Source organism: Haliaeetus albicilla, chromosome 23 (genome assembly GCF_947461875.1).
Source record: "Haliaeetus albicilla chromosome 23, bHalAlb1.1, whole genome shotgun sequence".
Taxonomy (NCBI): domain Eukaryota; kingdom Metazoa; phylum Chordata; class Aves; order Accipitriformes; family Accipitridae; genus Haliaeetus; species Haliaeetus albicilla.
Genome location: NC_091505.1, coordinates 7,114,310 through 7,128,835, shown reverse-complemented (window position 1 = coordinate 7,128,835; position 14,526 = coordinate 7,114,310). Strand labels below are relative to the sequence as shown.

At 40.4% G+C, this 14,526-nt stretch overlaps 1 long non-coding RNA gene across 1 annotated transcript in view; it reads left to right on the top strand.

The window, feature by feature from the left end:
* Positions 1 to 8,893: 8,893 nt before the first annotated feature.
* Positions 8,894 to 14,526, top strand: part of LOC138690702 (uncharacterized) — a 57,816-nt gene continuing 52,183 nt past the window's right edge. Inside the window, exons 1-2 of the long non-coding RNA XR_011329468.1 lie at positions 8,894 to 8,986; positions 11,987 to 12,188. This is a non-coding gene — a long non-coding RNA (uncharacterized lncRNA). The remainder of the gene's footprint in view (positions 8,987 to 11,986; positions 12,189 to 14,526) is intronic.

Here is a 14,526-nt window from a genome sequence, read left to right as displayed (position 1 = left end):
GTCGCTCTAGTTGTTTGCCTTTTTTCATTCATGCAAAGATCAGAAAGATCTACTTAAGGTTAATGAGCCAATTGTTGTTGTAAAAGACACCAGTCACAACGACTGTTTTCCTGCTTCTTATTATGTACATAAATTGATACTGGAGATGGAGAAGTATTGTAGTGTTGCAGTATTGTTCTGTATACAAGCAGACAAAAATTGCTTGCTGGAGATAATTACCCACTCATGTACAATTCAGAAAAACAAATGGCTCTTTCATTAAGTTTGTGATTCAATACACGCATTTTCTTGCATTTGGCTCTTAAGCGTAGAACATAGAAGATGTATTTTTAAGTTTTGAATCAAATTTAGAGTAAATTGTAGTAATGCGAATTCTGTTAAGTTCCCCAGGACTCGCTGATCTGCCCACTTAGTCATATACAGGTGAAAGCTTGAGTCTCTTAATGTAGCATACATGCTGAGGCACAGAAAGAAAATATATGTTGTGGTAGGAAATTTCCCTTTTACATGATGTAGTTGTAGAGTGAAATACTGGTTTTCTGCAGACTTTTTTCTTGCCTATAACCAGTAAGTCTGCAATGAATTTTTTACTTAAGTTTCCAAATTACAACTTTATTGTTGCCTAGACTACAGAGGTGAAAACACTTCTGGAAACATTCTCTATTATGGTTGGTAAGTCTCTCATCCACAGCTGAGGAGAGCATTTTCAGCAGACTCCCCATCCTAACATCTATTTCCATGTTTAACCCCCACTGTGATACTTTCAGTTGCCTACAAATAGTCTACAGTAGACTAAGTTTTCTGGGGTTTTTTCTTCTTTCTTCTCCTTTAGTAGACAACAGAACTATCCTGGGGTCATCTTTGGACTGCTTTTTGTGTGATTCTGATTGCTTTGATTAAGTGACTCTTTTCACTGATGAGTCAGCATTGTTACTTCTCTTTGTGTACTTTTTTATTTATTTTGGCTTTGCCTCATGAGTTACACCATCTGTGGTACCAGTTCTCCATCTCTCAGCTATAACATGCATCAGTGAATGGACTTAAGCTGGCCCATAGTCGAACAAGCTGATTGATGATGAGCTCCCCCAGTAAGCAGCAACTAATAGTAAAAATGACCTTATGGGGTGATTTGAGTTAGTGCAAGCAACTACCTACTGGCTGCAAACACTCAGGGAAAGGAGCATAATGTATAACCAAGTTGAAATGGAGAAGATGGTAGTGATGCTATTGTGCCTGCTACCTGCAGCTCACCGTCTTTTGAACTTCAAATACTCATTGCAGGGAGAAAGAAACCTTGTTGAAGCAGAGAGAATGAAAAAGATCATCTGCTCAGATAAGTTAACCTTTGTTTGTCATTTCCCTGTTCTGACATTTGGGTTTTGACCCTAAATTTTTTTTCAATTCACTTGCCTTCTCCCTGGTTCCCGATTAATCCAAACCCATATTACACTCACTTTCCAGTTCATCAAAGACATGGTCTGACCAGTTTGGGGAAAACATTTTGTATGGTAGAATTTTATTGCATAAAGATGATTCTGGGAACAGTCCATGCATATCCAAAATTGTTACTTTTCAGCACACCTTCTGAGCTCCTTCATTCATTTTCCAACAATTTTTACCTTTTTCTGATCATCCGACAAATTTTTCACTAGCATAGATACAGCTCTGCCATTTTGTAATATCCTCAAACCTTTAGTCATCTGCTTTGCTGTCTGCAGTAATAGCTTGCCAAGTACAAAGCAGTTTTCACTTGCTTATAATAAAATTATTTAAGTGTGATAAAAATAAGGAAACTGACACTAATGAGGGGGATTTTTATAGCATTGAGAAAGCTGGGATTGCCACTTGTGATTGATATGCATAGAGTTTCACACCACACAGTTCTGCTTTCTTCAATCACCATGCCAATTATTACACTAAAATGTTAATGATACAGTCAGTGAGTCATAAACAGTTGCTGATTTATCAAGTTAGCAGAGAAAATGCAGGTAATTCAAAAAGAAGACAATTTTGGAAAGTTAGTTTGTCATTGCCTGTTGAGAAAAAACAGTGAAACCACTCAGAGATGTGGAAATAGGTTAATTTTGTAATAGCTACAGATGTTCACTACAATTCGTATCGTGAGACTTTTGTTCAAACTCTGTTAGTATCACAGCTAAAAGGTTGTTATGAGAATGTTATAAGAATTATTCTATTTTCTGCTCTCTTTTAATCTTTGTAGCAGTTATGAGTCATCACAGAATTTGAGTCTTCAGTATATTACCAGTTTCACAATCATGTCAGAATGCATAACAAAAAGAGAAACTATGCAAGTTGAATCCATTTTTGTGAAAATTTTAAAGAGAATAAATGATCTGCTTATGATAAATTTTGTTTCTAGGCCTCTTCCTGATGCAGCATTTTCTAATCATAGCTATAAGGTAGATGGTTACAGAATTCCAGACAGAACACGTGTGAAATATCATTAAGAGTTATAATGTGCATAATAAGTCATATCATCCATTAAATGTATGCTTGTTAAAGTATCATGATGGATAAATTACCACCTTATTCGTGGTAACTGAAATCACATCTACAGCTTCAGTAATGATATTGGTTCTATTTCTCACCTGTAAGGGGCAAAATTACACAAATAATCAACAGTACACACTTCCGTTGGGCACAGAGGACCCGGTAATGCGTGAAAAGTCCATATAAATTCCAGGTCAACTGTCCTGGAAGCATCAAACTACCCATTGAAAAAAAACTAGGCCAATCTTATTCCAGATTGCCAAATAAATTCCTGATCTAGCTTGACTGAAGCATGTGTGGTTACATGTCAGATAAAGTTGGCCCCAACAGGACAAATCACATCTGCTCACTAGTATAGTCATGTAGTTGGCAAGACAAGGTGTCCATTTCCCTACCAGAGCAATGATGATTTATTTTTACTCTTGCTAAATTGCATTGACCTCAAAGTGGTGATGTTCAATATGTGTAATTTTATTTGTCTCTTGGAGGATGGGCTAATGGAAAACATTCCTATGATAAATACGTTCAGTCCAATTTGCCATTATCAGATGATGTGGCGACTGTCAACTTTGCAAAGGAAGCGTAAAATGATGCCCACTCAAAGCAGCATGTGAACTCATTTTCCATGAGTTAGGTGGTAACTCAAGATGCAATGCAATGTGAGTTAGGATCAGTATGCTCCTAGGGATGTGCATCTTAGTTATTTCTATTGTTTCTCTTGTTCTATATTTTGCATAGAGCAGAATCTGCTATTTAACTTCATAAATCGTAAGAACACTCTACGAAGTTTAAAAGATCATGCAAATTTTCAGTTCTATAATGAACTAATTTTGTCCTTAATTTTAATCCTTAATTTAAAAGAACAATAGGTTCTTAGAGGTGTTTTAGCATTAACTTTCTTTTATTTTAAATGTGCCCTAAATGAGGCTTAGTGATTCTCATTTGAGAATCCTCTCTCTCTGAATTTGGCCATCATGAAAAATCACTTTTCTTGGGTGGCATCTGCAAGCCACAGAAGCAAGAGTGAGAAATGGTGTGGAGGTGGCCCTAGGAAGCACAGTAGCATCTGGATCTGAACTTCTCTAACATTAACTTTTCTTGAGGCCTGTGATCAGCACCAAATCTGAATCTTTCCTTTGATATTCTCTTCAGTATGGATTCCATCAGGAAACTACTGAGCTCCTACACATGTAAGAGCACTCAGAATTTCCCACAGCAGTGTTCTTCATTCCTGAGACTAGGAAATTCAGGCCAAGGAATTTTAGGAAATTCAGCCCCTACTTACTTGAAAACCTTACCAGCTCATTCTGTACCATCTACAAATACTGCTTGCTATATTCTGTGGTTGAAGATCCCTGGTTTTGCCAGTGAAGGCTGTACTAATCTCAATAATTTTTCAGAGGCTAGTTCAGTCCACATGGAATGCTGTCTTCCTCTCAGTCATTACAGTGTGTGCTGTTTTGCCACTGAGATCTTTCCTAGACCATTTCTCTGTTGCCAGTTGGTGACACTTGCCAGCTTTGTGTAATGACATACTGAGGTCTTCAGGTGCAGTAGGAAATTTTCTGTACTATTTTATTAAATTCCTTTCTGTCTTAGATTCCAACTGCTGCCTGTGAAATATTTTTTTATCTCAATGTTTAGAAGGTGAAAGCATATTAGGAATTGTAGAACAGTAATCCACAGGGTTTTTTCAGAATTGCATTTGCCCTGCTCATCAGTTCCATCACATAAACATTTTCACACTTCCCTGGGTGGTTACGGCCTAAATTAAAGGCAAAAATCCACATTCCATCACCGCTAATAAGAACTGCCATCATTTTCTGGTAGTACCCAAAGACTCAGCTGAAGATTGGAGCCTGCTGTAGGCAGGCTTAGTACAGATACACAAGAAGACACAGACCTTATTCCATCACGCAGATTTTGCTACTCTCACTCATACTGAAAAATCAGGAAATTACCCGCAGAGGAGAGTATTTCACAGCACAAATGAAACTGTAAGAGGATCCTCTCTTCTGTCCTTTAAAATTTAAAAAAAGGACACCCCGAGTGATTCTGTATCATACTATCAGGACTGATTATTTCAAGGTAGTGTAAGCTAATGCATGAAGAGAACTGCAGCTTTCATACTGTTAGTTTAAGTGTTAATGGATACCTTTATTTAATTTCCTTGATGATAGAAAGAAATCCAGTCTCATAAAAAATGTAAGGCAAAATTTACTACCCATATTAACATGAATTTAAGGCCATTGCTAACAGCTACTGTGGAGTATATAAAGAAAAGAGAAGATGTTTTATTCAGTGCTGGCACAGCTTATCAACAGCATGTGTCTGCACTAGCAAGGGGAGCCTGCTGTACTCCATCAAAGGCTGGGACAGTCTATAAAAACATTCAAGGAACTGGGAGAAGCAGCGGACTCTGTTCCAGCTAAGAGAGACAGCAGCTGTGTGCCAGGATGTCGTACTTCCTGCTATAACAAGTAACAATAGCGAGCATAAATTAAGGAGGTGGAATGGGAAGTGATGGAGAAAGAGCAACTGAACAACTTGGAGACAGTAATTTACAAATTGTTTAACTGTTTGGCATACCCCTGTGCCAGCAGGGCTGGATCCAGCCTTGAATATCCCTTCCTGAAGATTGCTGTTGCTCTGCTGTAGCTTTGGATGACGAGAAGGTGACAAATCGTACTGGGAAGCTGAGCCTGTATAAAAACGGACACAGAAAAGATACCTCATGCAGGACACTGCTAGGTTCAAGAACGGTTAGTTGTTTCTGGATAGCCCTCTCTTCACTTGAGCCGCAGTCTGAGGCCAAAGATTCATTTCACATAGGTCAGCTGAGAGCCAGCAGATAGAGGTGACCTTCAGGTACTCTCAATTTGGTTTGTCCCTGTGAGCTGGAACTGAACAGCCTCGCATTGTGCTGCCAGTTCTCTGACTCACACAGCTCTCTGTTGGCCTTTTTTTGTTTTCAAGACCTTGTGCTTTGCTTCTGGAAAATCTCTGCAGTGGCATCTGGAAAAAAAAAATCAGCTTCAAGCCTTATTTATGTTTTTAGATATTTGTATTCAGCAAAGTTCGGAAGGGGAGCAATTCTTCCCTAAAGTATCTGTACCTTCCAGCCAGCAATGAGGCCTCCAAGGAACAATTGAATCTTGAACAGTAGGCAGTGATGCTGAGAAAGAAACACGGCCACAGGATGTCACCACATAGATTTACAGATCCCCCAGAAGGTTCACCCTCCCCGGGTACTCCAGAGCTTCTGTTTAAAGTTACCCTGCCTAATGTGATGGTGCCCACCTAGAAGCAAACAGGGCAAACAGCAGCTGCCCTCTGTGGAGAGAAATCCCCTTTCCGGGTGTGCTGGGATTTCTTCCTCCCTGAACTTGCCAAGAATGACATACATAGAAAAAAATAATTCCCTCATTGTATGGAGGAAGCAAGAAGGCCTATCACTCAAGACCCAGCTGTGGGGTACTCATGCTAACTTCCATGGCCTCCTGCAAAATGCCATAGAGCTTGGAGACTCACTCGCAAAGGATCTGTGTTCCCAAGTGCCAGCATTTGTTTCCAGAATCACTTCTGTTTTGCCAGGTGACATTTCAGCTCCTTTAATTTCCTCCCCTTGTCTTCACAGCATTTTTATGGCTACCTACAGATACATTTATCCAGGCATTACCTTTTCAGTACAGCAATCTATCAGCCTCATAGAGAATATTTTGATGTATTTGGCCTCCCACAGTTGTACAAAATTCCCCAGCAAATCCCCTACTCTTTTAGAAGAAGGTGTAATTGTGCTATGTCTCTTTTTTTCTTTTCCAAAGCTGAGTGGGATTTACAATAATACAAGTAAAGCGTCAAAGGGAATAAAACCTATTTGTCAGTTTTTAGCTAGCAGAAGAGAAGCACCAGCCCACCTTATCCATGTGGGTGTTCTTGGCCTGCTCCGACAAGGTGCATGCTTTAAAATAAGATTGGGACAATAAAACTTGGGAACCATTCAGCTGAGATCACCAGCCTGCATACATTTGGCAGATTAAAACTCTGGAAAATTTCAGGCTGACATTTAGAATGGAGCAAAATTGTTTAAACTACATTTAACAGTAACTTTTCCATAGCCCTCGTCTCTTCATCTTCCTAGCATGAAGCCAATGGGCAATTCGCTTGGCAGTCTGCAATATGTCTGGCTGAGATGGTGCCAGTCTAAATCCACAATATACACTGCATATATACTACGGTGATTCAGTGGGCTGCGTTAAGACACCTGATAGAAACTTTGCAGAGGTGAGGCTGTTTAACCTTTTAAAACCATATCTGGAAGGTATTTTGCAGTATCCTATGCTTACTACTGGAAAACCACCTCAGGTGCCTGACTAACCATCCACTGTGTTAACCCCTAGCTGTGAACATAATGGTGCCGCACTGAAAACTGCGCAGTTACGCTGAGCTTAGTATAAAGTTTGGCTAATGCTCAGGAAGCAAGTATTCAGTCATTACTGGAACTACAGATCGTCTCTTCAGGTTTTCAGAGTAGATGCATCCAACAAGTTGTTGGTTTTGGCATGGGGTTGGAAAGCAGCTGTAAATGCTAAGAACTTGTTTTCCATGATTCCACGGTACTTTGTGCAGTAGCAGCAATTTGCCCAGCTCTAACTAAATTGTATTTCTTTCCCTGTTTTATGCTTATGTCCAAACTTTATTGTTTCAGTGACACATGCCACTTGGAAAGTGGTAGTGTACGGTTCCTTTTCTCATCTTAGAAACAGGTTTCAATCCCCATCTTGAACTGTAGCTTCTGTGGTTGAAAGGTCCTTGCTTAATTTCCCTAAACAAGGGTGCTTTTTTGTGTGTGTGTTGGTATCTTGTACTGTGGGTTTGATTAAGGCACTTACTTTGCAAAATTATATAGTTCATTGCAAAACATTGTCACAGACCATAGAAACCATGAAAATAAAGCTGGAAGAGACCTCTGGAGATTGTTTATTCCAACCTCCTATTCAAAGCAGGGTTAATTTCAAAGACAGATCAGGTTACTTAGGGCTTTGTCTATCCAAGTTTTGAAAATCTTTAAGGATTAAGATATATATAATACGATATGTGGTCTTCCTTCCTTCCTTCCTATACCTGTAAAGATAGACAATCAAGGAATATACTCATTTAGGCAAAGCAAGCTACAAGAACTGCTGATTCTTGCATACAGTTGGAGAAGGGTATGGAAACTCATTTCACCTGTGAAACAAAAAATTTCATTCAGTTGTTACAGATTTTCTTTTTTTTTTTTTTTCTTAACGGAAACTTTGTGTCTCATTTCTACCTCTTAAAGAAGCCAACTGCCATTTTGATGATTCACACAGAAGCATACCACCTTATAACAAGTGGCTATGTTAATCCCTACTCCAGACCAGCTAAGAATGGTTCACTTCCTATTACTTTACCCTAAGTCTAACTCAGTTCTTTGGCTCCTGCATTTGTTATATTGGGTATTCATGCTCTTAAGTTTCTAGGCCACTTAGATTTTCAGACAAGGAGAGCCTTAAGGAGGCTAATTTATTATGTGTTTGGACAATACCTAGCCAAGAGGGCAGTGCCTTCCTTACGGATTGTAAACATGACCAAAGAACAAGTGTTAAATAATAATAAAAATCCATTACACTCTGAAAAGCAACTATGTAAAAATTATTATTTCTTCAACTGTCCTGCTCACCTCTTTACATATTCAAGTGATTTTTCAAGTGCATGGAGAAAGGTCTCTGTGGGAGATGTTTGTCTAACACTCCCAGTTAGCTACCTAAGGAAGGAAGGGATTGCCCTCTGGAGAGTCTGTTCTCTCTTCCCTGATTAGATATGTAGAAAGATGCTTAACTTGGAAACAAGTAATTGCTGGTTGAGGTATACTGCAATGAGAGCAGGAGCAAATTTGGGGATGAGTTTACAAAGAATAGCCCTACCAATATGTGGGGAATATTAGTATTTAATTGCTTGCTTGTTTTGCAATATCCTACAGGCACTAACTGAAGTTGGAACTAGCCTAGAACTAGCCTAGCTGCTTTATACAGCATTACTTTTCACATAAGCATTCTGTGTCATGCAAATGTTTTCATTTCTGTGGTGGGCAGAACCGAGAGATGGGGTGGGAGGCGAATACCACCTGGCATTTCGTAGCACAGTTGTCACTGGAATGGCAAAACCTACTCAAAGGATGCTGTGGAATTAACATCCTCCTCCCAGCCACAAACAGAATTTCCAAGAGCTGAAACCAGCTCATAGCCTGAGCATGAATGAATGTACTGCTGTGACATTTGGGCTGGTCGCATTCTCTATCACCTTACTCATACGACACTATGTCTAAAGTTGGGATACTGGCCAGCCAAAGAGCCCTGGCAGCTGGGTGTACCACAAAAATGCCCCTGCCATGGAGTCTGAACACAGCCTTACTGACTGAAGAAGGATTTAGTGATTTGTGTGAGGTTATCAGGTAGGCTTGCTCTTTTATTAGATATTCATCACGTGCATCTTACAGGGCAACTCACCTTCCAGGCTTCATAGCCATGTTAGCTTGCTTTAGAAAAAGGAGGCTTTTAGTCATCCAGCAGAATTGTTCCTGTGTCATATTCAAAGGCACACTTCAGTGAATTTCAGTGTTTAACCGTATGTCACGTGTAACTTCAGTTCACCCCGTGAACAATATTGACTTGATTCCACTAAATAGAATGAAGTGAAATCTCAGCTATTAATTGTAATGAGCTGGAGTTTATTTTTAGGAGCATTGAGTACTTGGTGTAGGAGAGCTCTGTTGTTCTAGCAACTGCATGTGTACCTATCCTCAACACTAAATCATTGTATTCAAACCTCTTCAAGTTTCAATAATTCATTTTATTTCCCGCTATCATAATATGCATAAAATAATACTTATCTACTTTTGGAAATATAACTATATAATCCTTCATTCACTCTTTGTTCTTAGTAGGCAGACTTTTAGTGAATATCTGTAACTACAGGCATTTTTGCAGCTCAGAGAAAATGTCAGATAAATAAGGGCATAGCTCACACTCCACTAAACCTGTGGAAAGACTCCTATTGACATCAGTAGGAATTCTACAAGGGTTTAAATGTTTCATCCTCTTTTACTCCCTTTTTCCTTGTACTGTTATCTGTAATCTCCTCTATAAAATACAATTCACCTCTTACATGATAAGGATAATGAATCCCCAAATAAGGGTGAGAAGAATCTATTAATGGTTAGAAACTAGTTGATGACAGAAGCCTGTTATAGTTTCACAAGATTATGGTGGCATAAAAATCAGTAGATACTCCCCAGAAAGAAGAATTTTGCAAGGAGATTTTCTTCCATTTCAAGCCAGTATACTGTATTCCTTAAAGATAGGAGAAACATTAGGAAACCTCCTGAGCATTGCCTCTTTTGGGGAGTTTATCAGGAACAAGTTAAGTCAATTTGTTTCTTGAAAAGCCTACTGGGTATTTTTTTTTTTCTCTCTTATGTTTTCTTTAAAAGTACACAAGGAAATACTCAGAGGATCTTTGCAACCTTTGTTCACATGACATACAAGAAAGCATCATGCTAGGTATGAGCTGGAACGCGTGCCTGAAAAATATATAACATTCATTTGAAAGCATAGTTCAATTTTAAGACATTTTCAGATAGATGAGAGCCGCCTCTTTCCTAGCAGTCTGTGCATAGCAAAAGTAGAAAACCTTCAACATGTCTTAACTTTAGAAATGGGACTCTGGTGCTTTTCTCCAATTATCTCCATCTTCTCTTATTTTATTTTTCTCTCTAGCCATTTGCAGCCCCACTGAGATCTTTACCTTCCAAAGTCTGGTTTTGTCTGGGATAGAGTTAATTTTCTTCGCAGTAGCTGGTATGGGGCTGTGTTTTGGATTTGTGCTGAAAACAGTGCTGATAACACAGGGATGTTTTCGTTATTGCTGGGCAGTGCTTACCCAGAGCCAAGGCCCTTTCTGCTCCTCACCCCACCCCACCAGCGAGGAGGCTGGGGGGGCACAAGGAGTTGGGGGGGGGACACAGCCGGGACAGCTGACCCCGACTGACCAAAGGGATATTCCAGACCATAGGACGTCATGCTCAGCATAGAAAGCTGGGGGAAGAAGAAGGAGTGGGGGACGTTTGGAGTGATGGCGTTTGTCTTCCCAAGTCACTGTTAGTTGTGCTGGAGCCCTGCTCTCCTGGAGATGGCTGAACACCTGCCTGCCCATGGGAAGTGGTGAAGGAATTCCTTGGTTTGCTTTGCTTGCGTGTGTGGCTTTTGCTTTACCTGTTGAACTGTCTTTACCTCAACCCACCAGTTTTCTCACTTCTACTCTTCTGTTTCTTTCCCCCATCCTGACACAGGGGAGCAGGTGTGTGGGGCTTAGTTGCCAGCTGGAGTTAAACCACAACAGCCTGGTAAATTCACATTTGATACAAAAGCGTGTAGGCTGAGCACCAAAGCTGCAGTGGTGGTCCTTGCTATGCTTTCTCTGGCAGCAAAGCCACATTAAATAATTCTCATGCTGTCCTGTCCCCTGCTCCATTCTGCTTCTTGCTTTTTCCACCTCCTCTAGGTTACTGTCCCATCAGATGTGATGATTGATCCGTTCGTAGGGCCTTGCCCGTAGGACTTAAAAATGAGGATTAAGAAGAAAATATTGCAGGATTTGGGTTGGGGGTTTTTTTCATAGTCTGGGTCAAGGATCTAGTTTATAGTTTGTTCCTTGAAAGCTTAAATAGTCCTGCTTAGAGCTTAACCCCACTAATAATTGCATCAGTCCAGCAAAGGGGAGCAGTAGAGGACAGTGGTGAGCAGCAGCAGCCAAGAGAGGCTGAACGCTTCCAACGCTGGCCTTTGCTACCAGTGAAATCCCAATGTTGTGATACAATGGTTAAGCGCATGGGTCCAAAGACGATTAACAGTTGAGTAAGTTAGGTGTGACCTTGCAGTCTGTGAGCTGTCCTACAGGACCCACTGAAGGGTATGTCCCATGCTACAGTAAATACAAGTGGGTTTACTCCATTTCATTAGCAGGGATGCCACCCTGCAGTGCTTAGTCCTACTTAAGGGCAGATGTACTTTAGCATGGGGTAACTCATATGCTATAAATCAAAAGTTATGCTGTCCTGTTCATCTGCCGTCTCCTAAGTTCTGTTTAAATCAGTGTAAAACCTGATACGGATCCAGCTATTCCTTTTTTAACGTAAATTATTTTTGTCTTTTAAATTAAGTTTTTCTGTGTCCCATTTAAAATCCTCTACACACTTTCTCCAGCTCTCCATGCAGTACAGACTTATCTGCTGCACACATTCTCCAGTGATTGAAAGTGCTGTGCTTTTCACTCCCAGTGCAGCCAAGTCAAGCTGATAAACATGCATCCCCCCTCTCCTGCGTGTCAGTTTGCAGCGTGTTGAACTTACGTTTTCATTAACTTGACTTTAACAAAACTTTTCACAATCCTCTAGGGACAACCGCTCCCCGGTGTAACTGCTCAGAGCTCCACTGAAGTCAGACAACTTATGACAATTTCTACCAGATGAGGTCTGGCCTGAGAACACTGGGTTGTGTCTGACACCTTAATTCCTCATGAAGCTAGATTTATTCCAAACTCCTGTCCTTTCAGTGGGCAGCTTTCTGCAGGAGGAGAATTGCATTGTTTCACCAAATGTAAGTGGATGAGAGTGTTTCTGAGCAGAAGTTTCTGCAGCTATTTCTGCAGAAATTTCTTTGAAAGTGGTTTTCATCGAGAGAGGAAAGACAACCTCATTGTTTTGAAATGTAATTTTCTTGCTGAATTATTTATTGCCCCTTCTGCTTCTGTTGCCTCAGGTGTTATTTCAGGTGAAATGCCCTTAAAGCTGATCACATCAATGCCACTCTGTCTCTTCCCTCTCACTTTTCCATAATACTACATTTCCTTTTTTCTTGCATCTGTTAAGAGAGCTATGGCATATCAATTGCAGAGCCTACAGCTTCACAAAGAGACCACGCTAGACAGCTTTGAGTTTCAGGAATGTGTCAAAGGTCATTTCCTTCATTTTTGTCCTTTCGCAGCACAGAATACTCACAAAGATGCTGTGGTCGGTTTTCCTTTTAGTTACATTACACGATTCTGATTATCAGATAAATTTATAATCTCATTACAGCCCCCACTCCTATCTCTTTCAATTTGGTGAATGTCATGTTGTTTGACCCATGACTTACCAGCCTGCTTGCATATTATAATTAAAAGTCAAGCTCAGAAACCACCACTATACTTTATACTAAATATTTAACTCATGTCCTTGGCAGAAAGACAAAACCCTAACCATAGATTTAAAAATGGCCTTCAGAATCAGAAACCATTATCTACAAAAAAGGTTTATTCTCCGTTGAGCCATCTATAATTACTGTACAATATCAAGCATCTGTCTATCCTATTTATATTGCCAAGATGAAATTATAACCATGGTTTTATTCTCATTATTTTTATACTGAGAACTAGCATAATCCACATTCTTTGCAAAAATAATCACCCTCAGCCATTAAATGGTATTAGCTTTTCATTTTCACTGAGACTTCAAAATCTCTCTCCATATTAAATTTATTAACAATTCTCAAATAAAATTATTTTTTAGGTATAATTATCTGTTGTTCTTACTTTGTAAATGTAGCAGCAAGACTACTTGACTACCATCAGTAGCATTAACACTAGATTTATATACTGAAAAAGAAGGGGATAAAGCTCCTGGTAACAAGTATCTTTAACAGAGTCCTACTGAACAGCGATGGTTATAGTGCTTATCTCAGCCAGTAACTAGAAACTTATCCACTGCGTGCTGTCTCAGACTCTAGAACTAAGCACATATTCCTCATATGAATAATTCCATTGCCATCAGTGAGATAATGTATATAAATAAAATTCACACACAGCTGTACGTTTTCAGGCTCTTACTGTGTAAAATCACGTAAGCTTGTCTGCAAAAATGAGAGGAAATTCTAGTTTCTGGTCATAGATTAACTCTGTTGTTTTTCCCAAAATCTCCGGTTCCACTCTTACCATTTTCTTCTGATTGGTTTGACCTTTGATCCAAGCCTTACATCCATTTCCCTATGTCTTTAATTTCTGAGGCTCAGCCTTGCCTACCTCCATCCCCTGAGTCTAAGTAGGAGCAAACTGGAAGTTAGTTCTTTGACATCATTGTCATTTTTTGGTGCTGTGAAAAGACACAAAAGCTGCCTGGACTCTCCTGACCTGCTTTTCCCAGAAAAAAAAACTTTCTCAAGTACTGAGGATCTGGGTGAGCAGGTATTGTAGAATCACAGAATGGTTTGGGTTGGAAGAGACCTTAAAGATCATCTAGTTCAACCCTCCTGCCATGGGCAAGGACACCTTCCACCAGACCAGGTTGCTCAAAGCCCCATCCAACCTGGCCTTGAGCACTTCCAGGGATGGGGCAGCCACAACCTCTCTGGGCAACCTGTTCCAGTGCCTCACCACCCTCACAGTAAACAACTTCTTCCTTACATCTAATCTAAATCTACACTCAGTTTAAAACCGTTACCCCTTGTCCTATCACTACATGCGCTTGTAAGAAGTCCCTCTCCAGCTTTCCTGTAGGCCCCCTTTAGGTACTGGAAGGCTCCTATAAGGTCTCCCCAGAGCCTTCTCCTCTCCACGCTGAACAACCCCAACTCTCTCAGCCTGTCTTCATAGGAGAGGTGCTCCAGCCCTCTGATCATCTTCATGGCCCTCCTCTGGACTTCCTTCAACAGGCCCACGTCCTTCTTGTGCTGGGGCCCCAGAGCTGAACACAGTACTCCAGGTGGGGCCTTGCAAGAGTGGAGTAGAGGTGGAGAATCACCTCCCTCAACCTGTTGGTCACGCTTCTTTTGATGCAGCCCAGGATATGGGTGGCTTTCTGGGCTGCAAACACACATTGCTGGGTCATGTTGACCTTCTTGTCAACCAACACCTCCAAGTCCTTCTCCGCAGGGCTGCTCTCAATCCACTCATCGCCCAGCC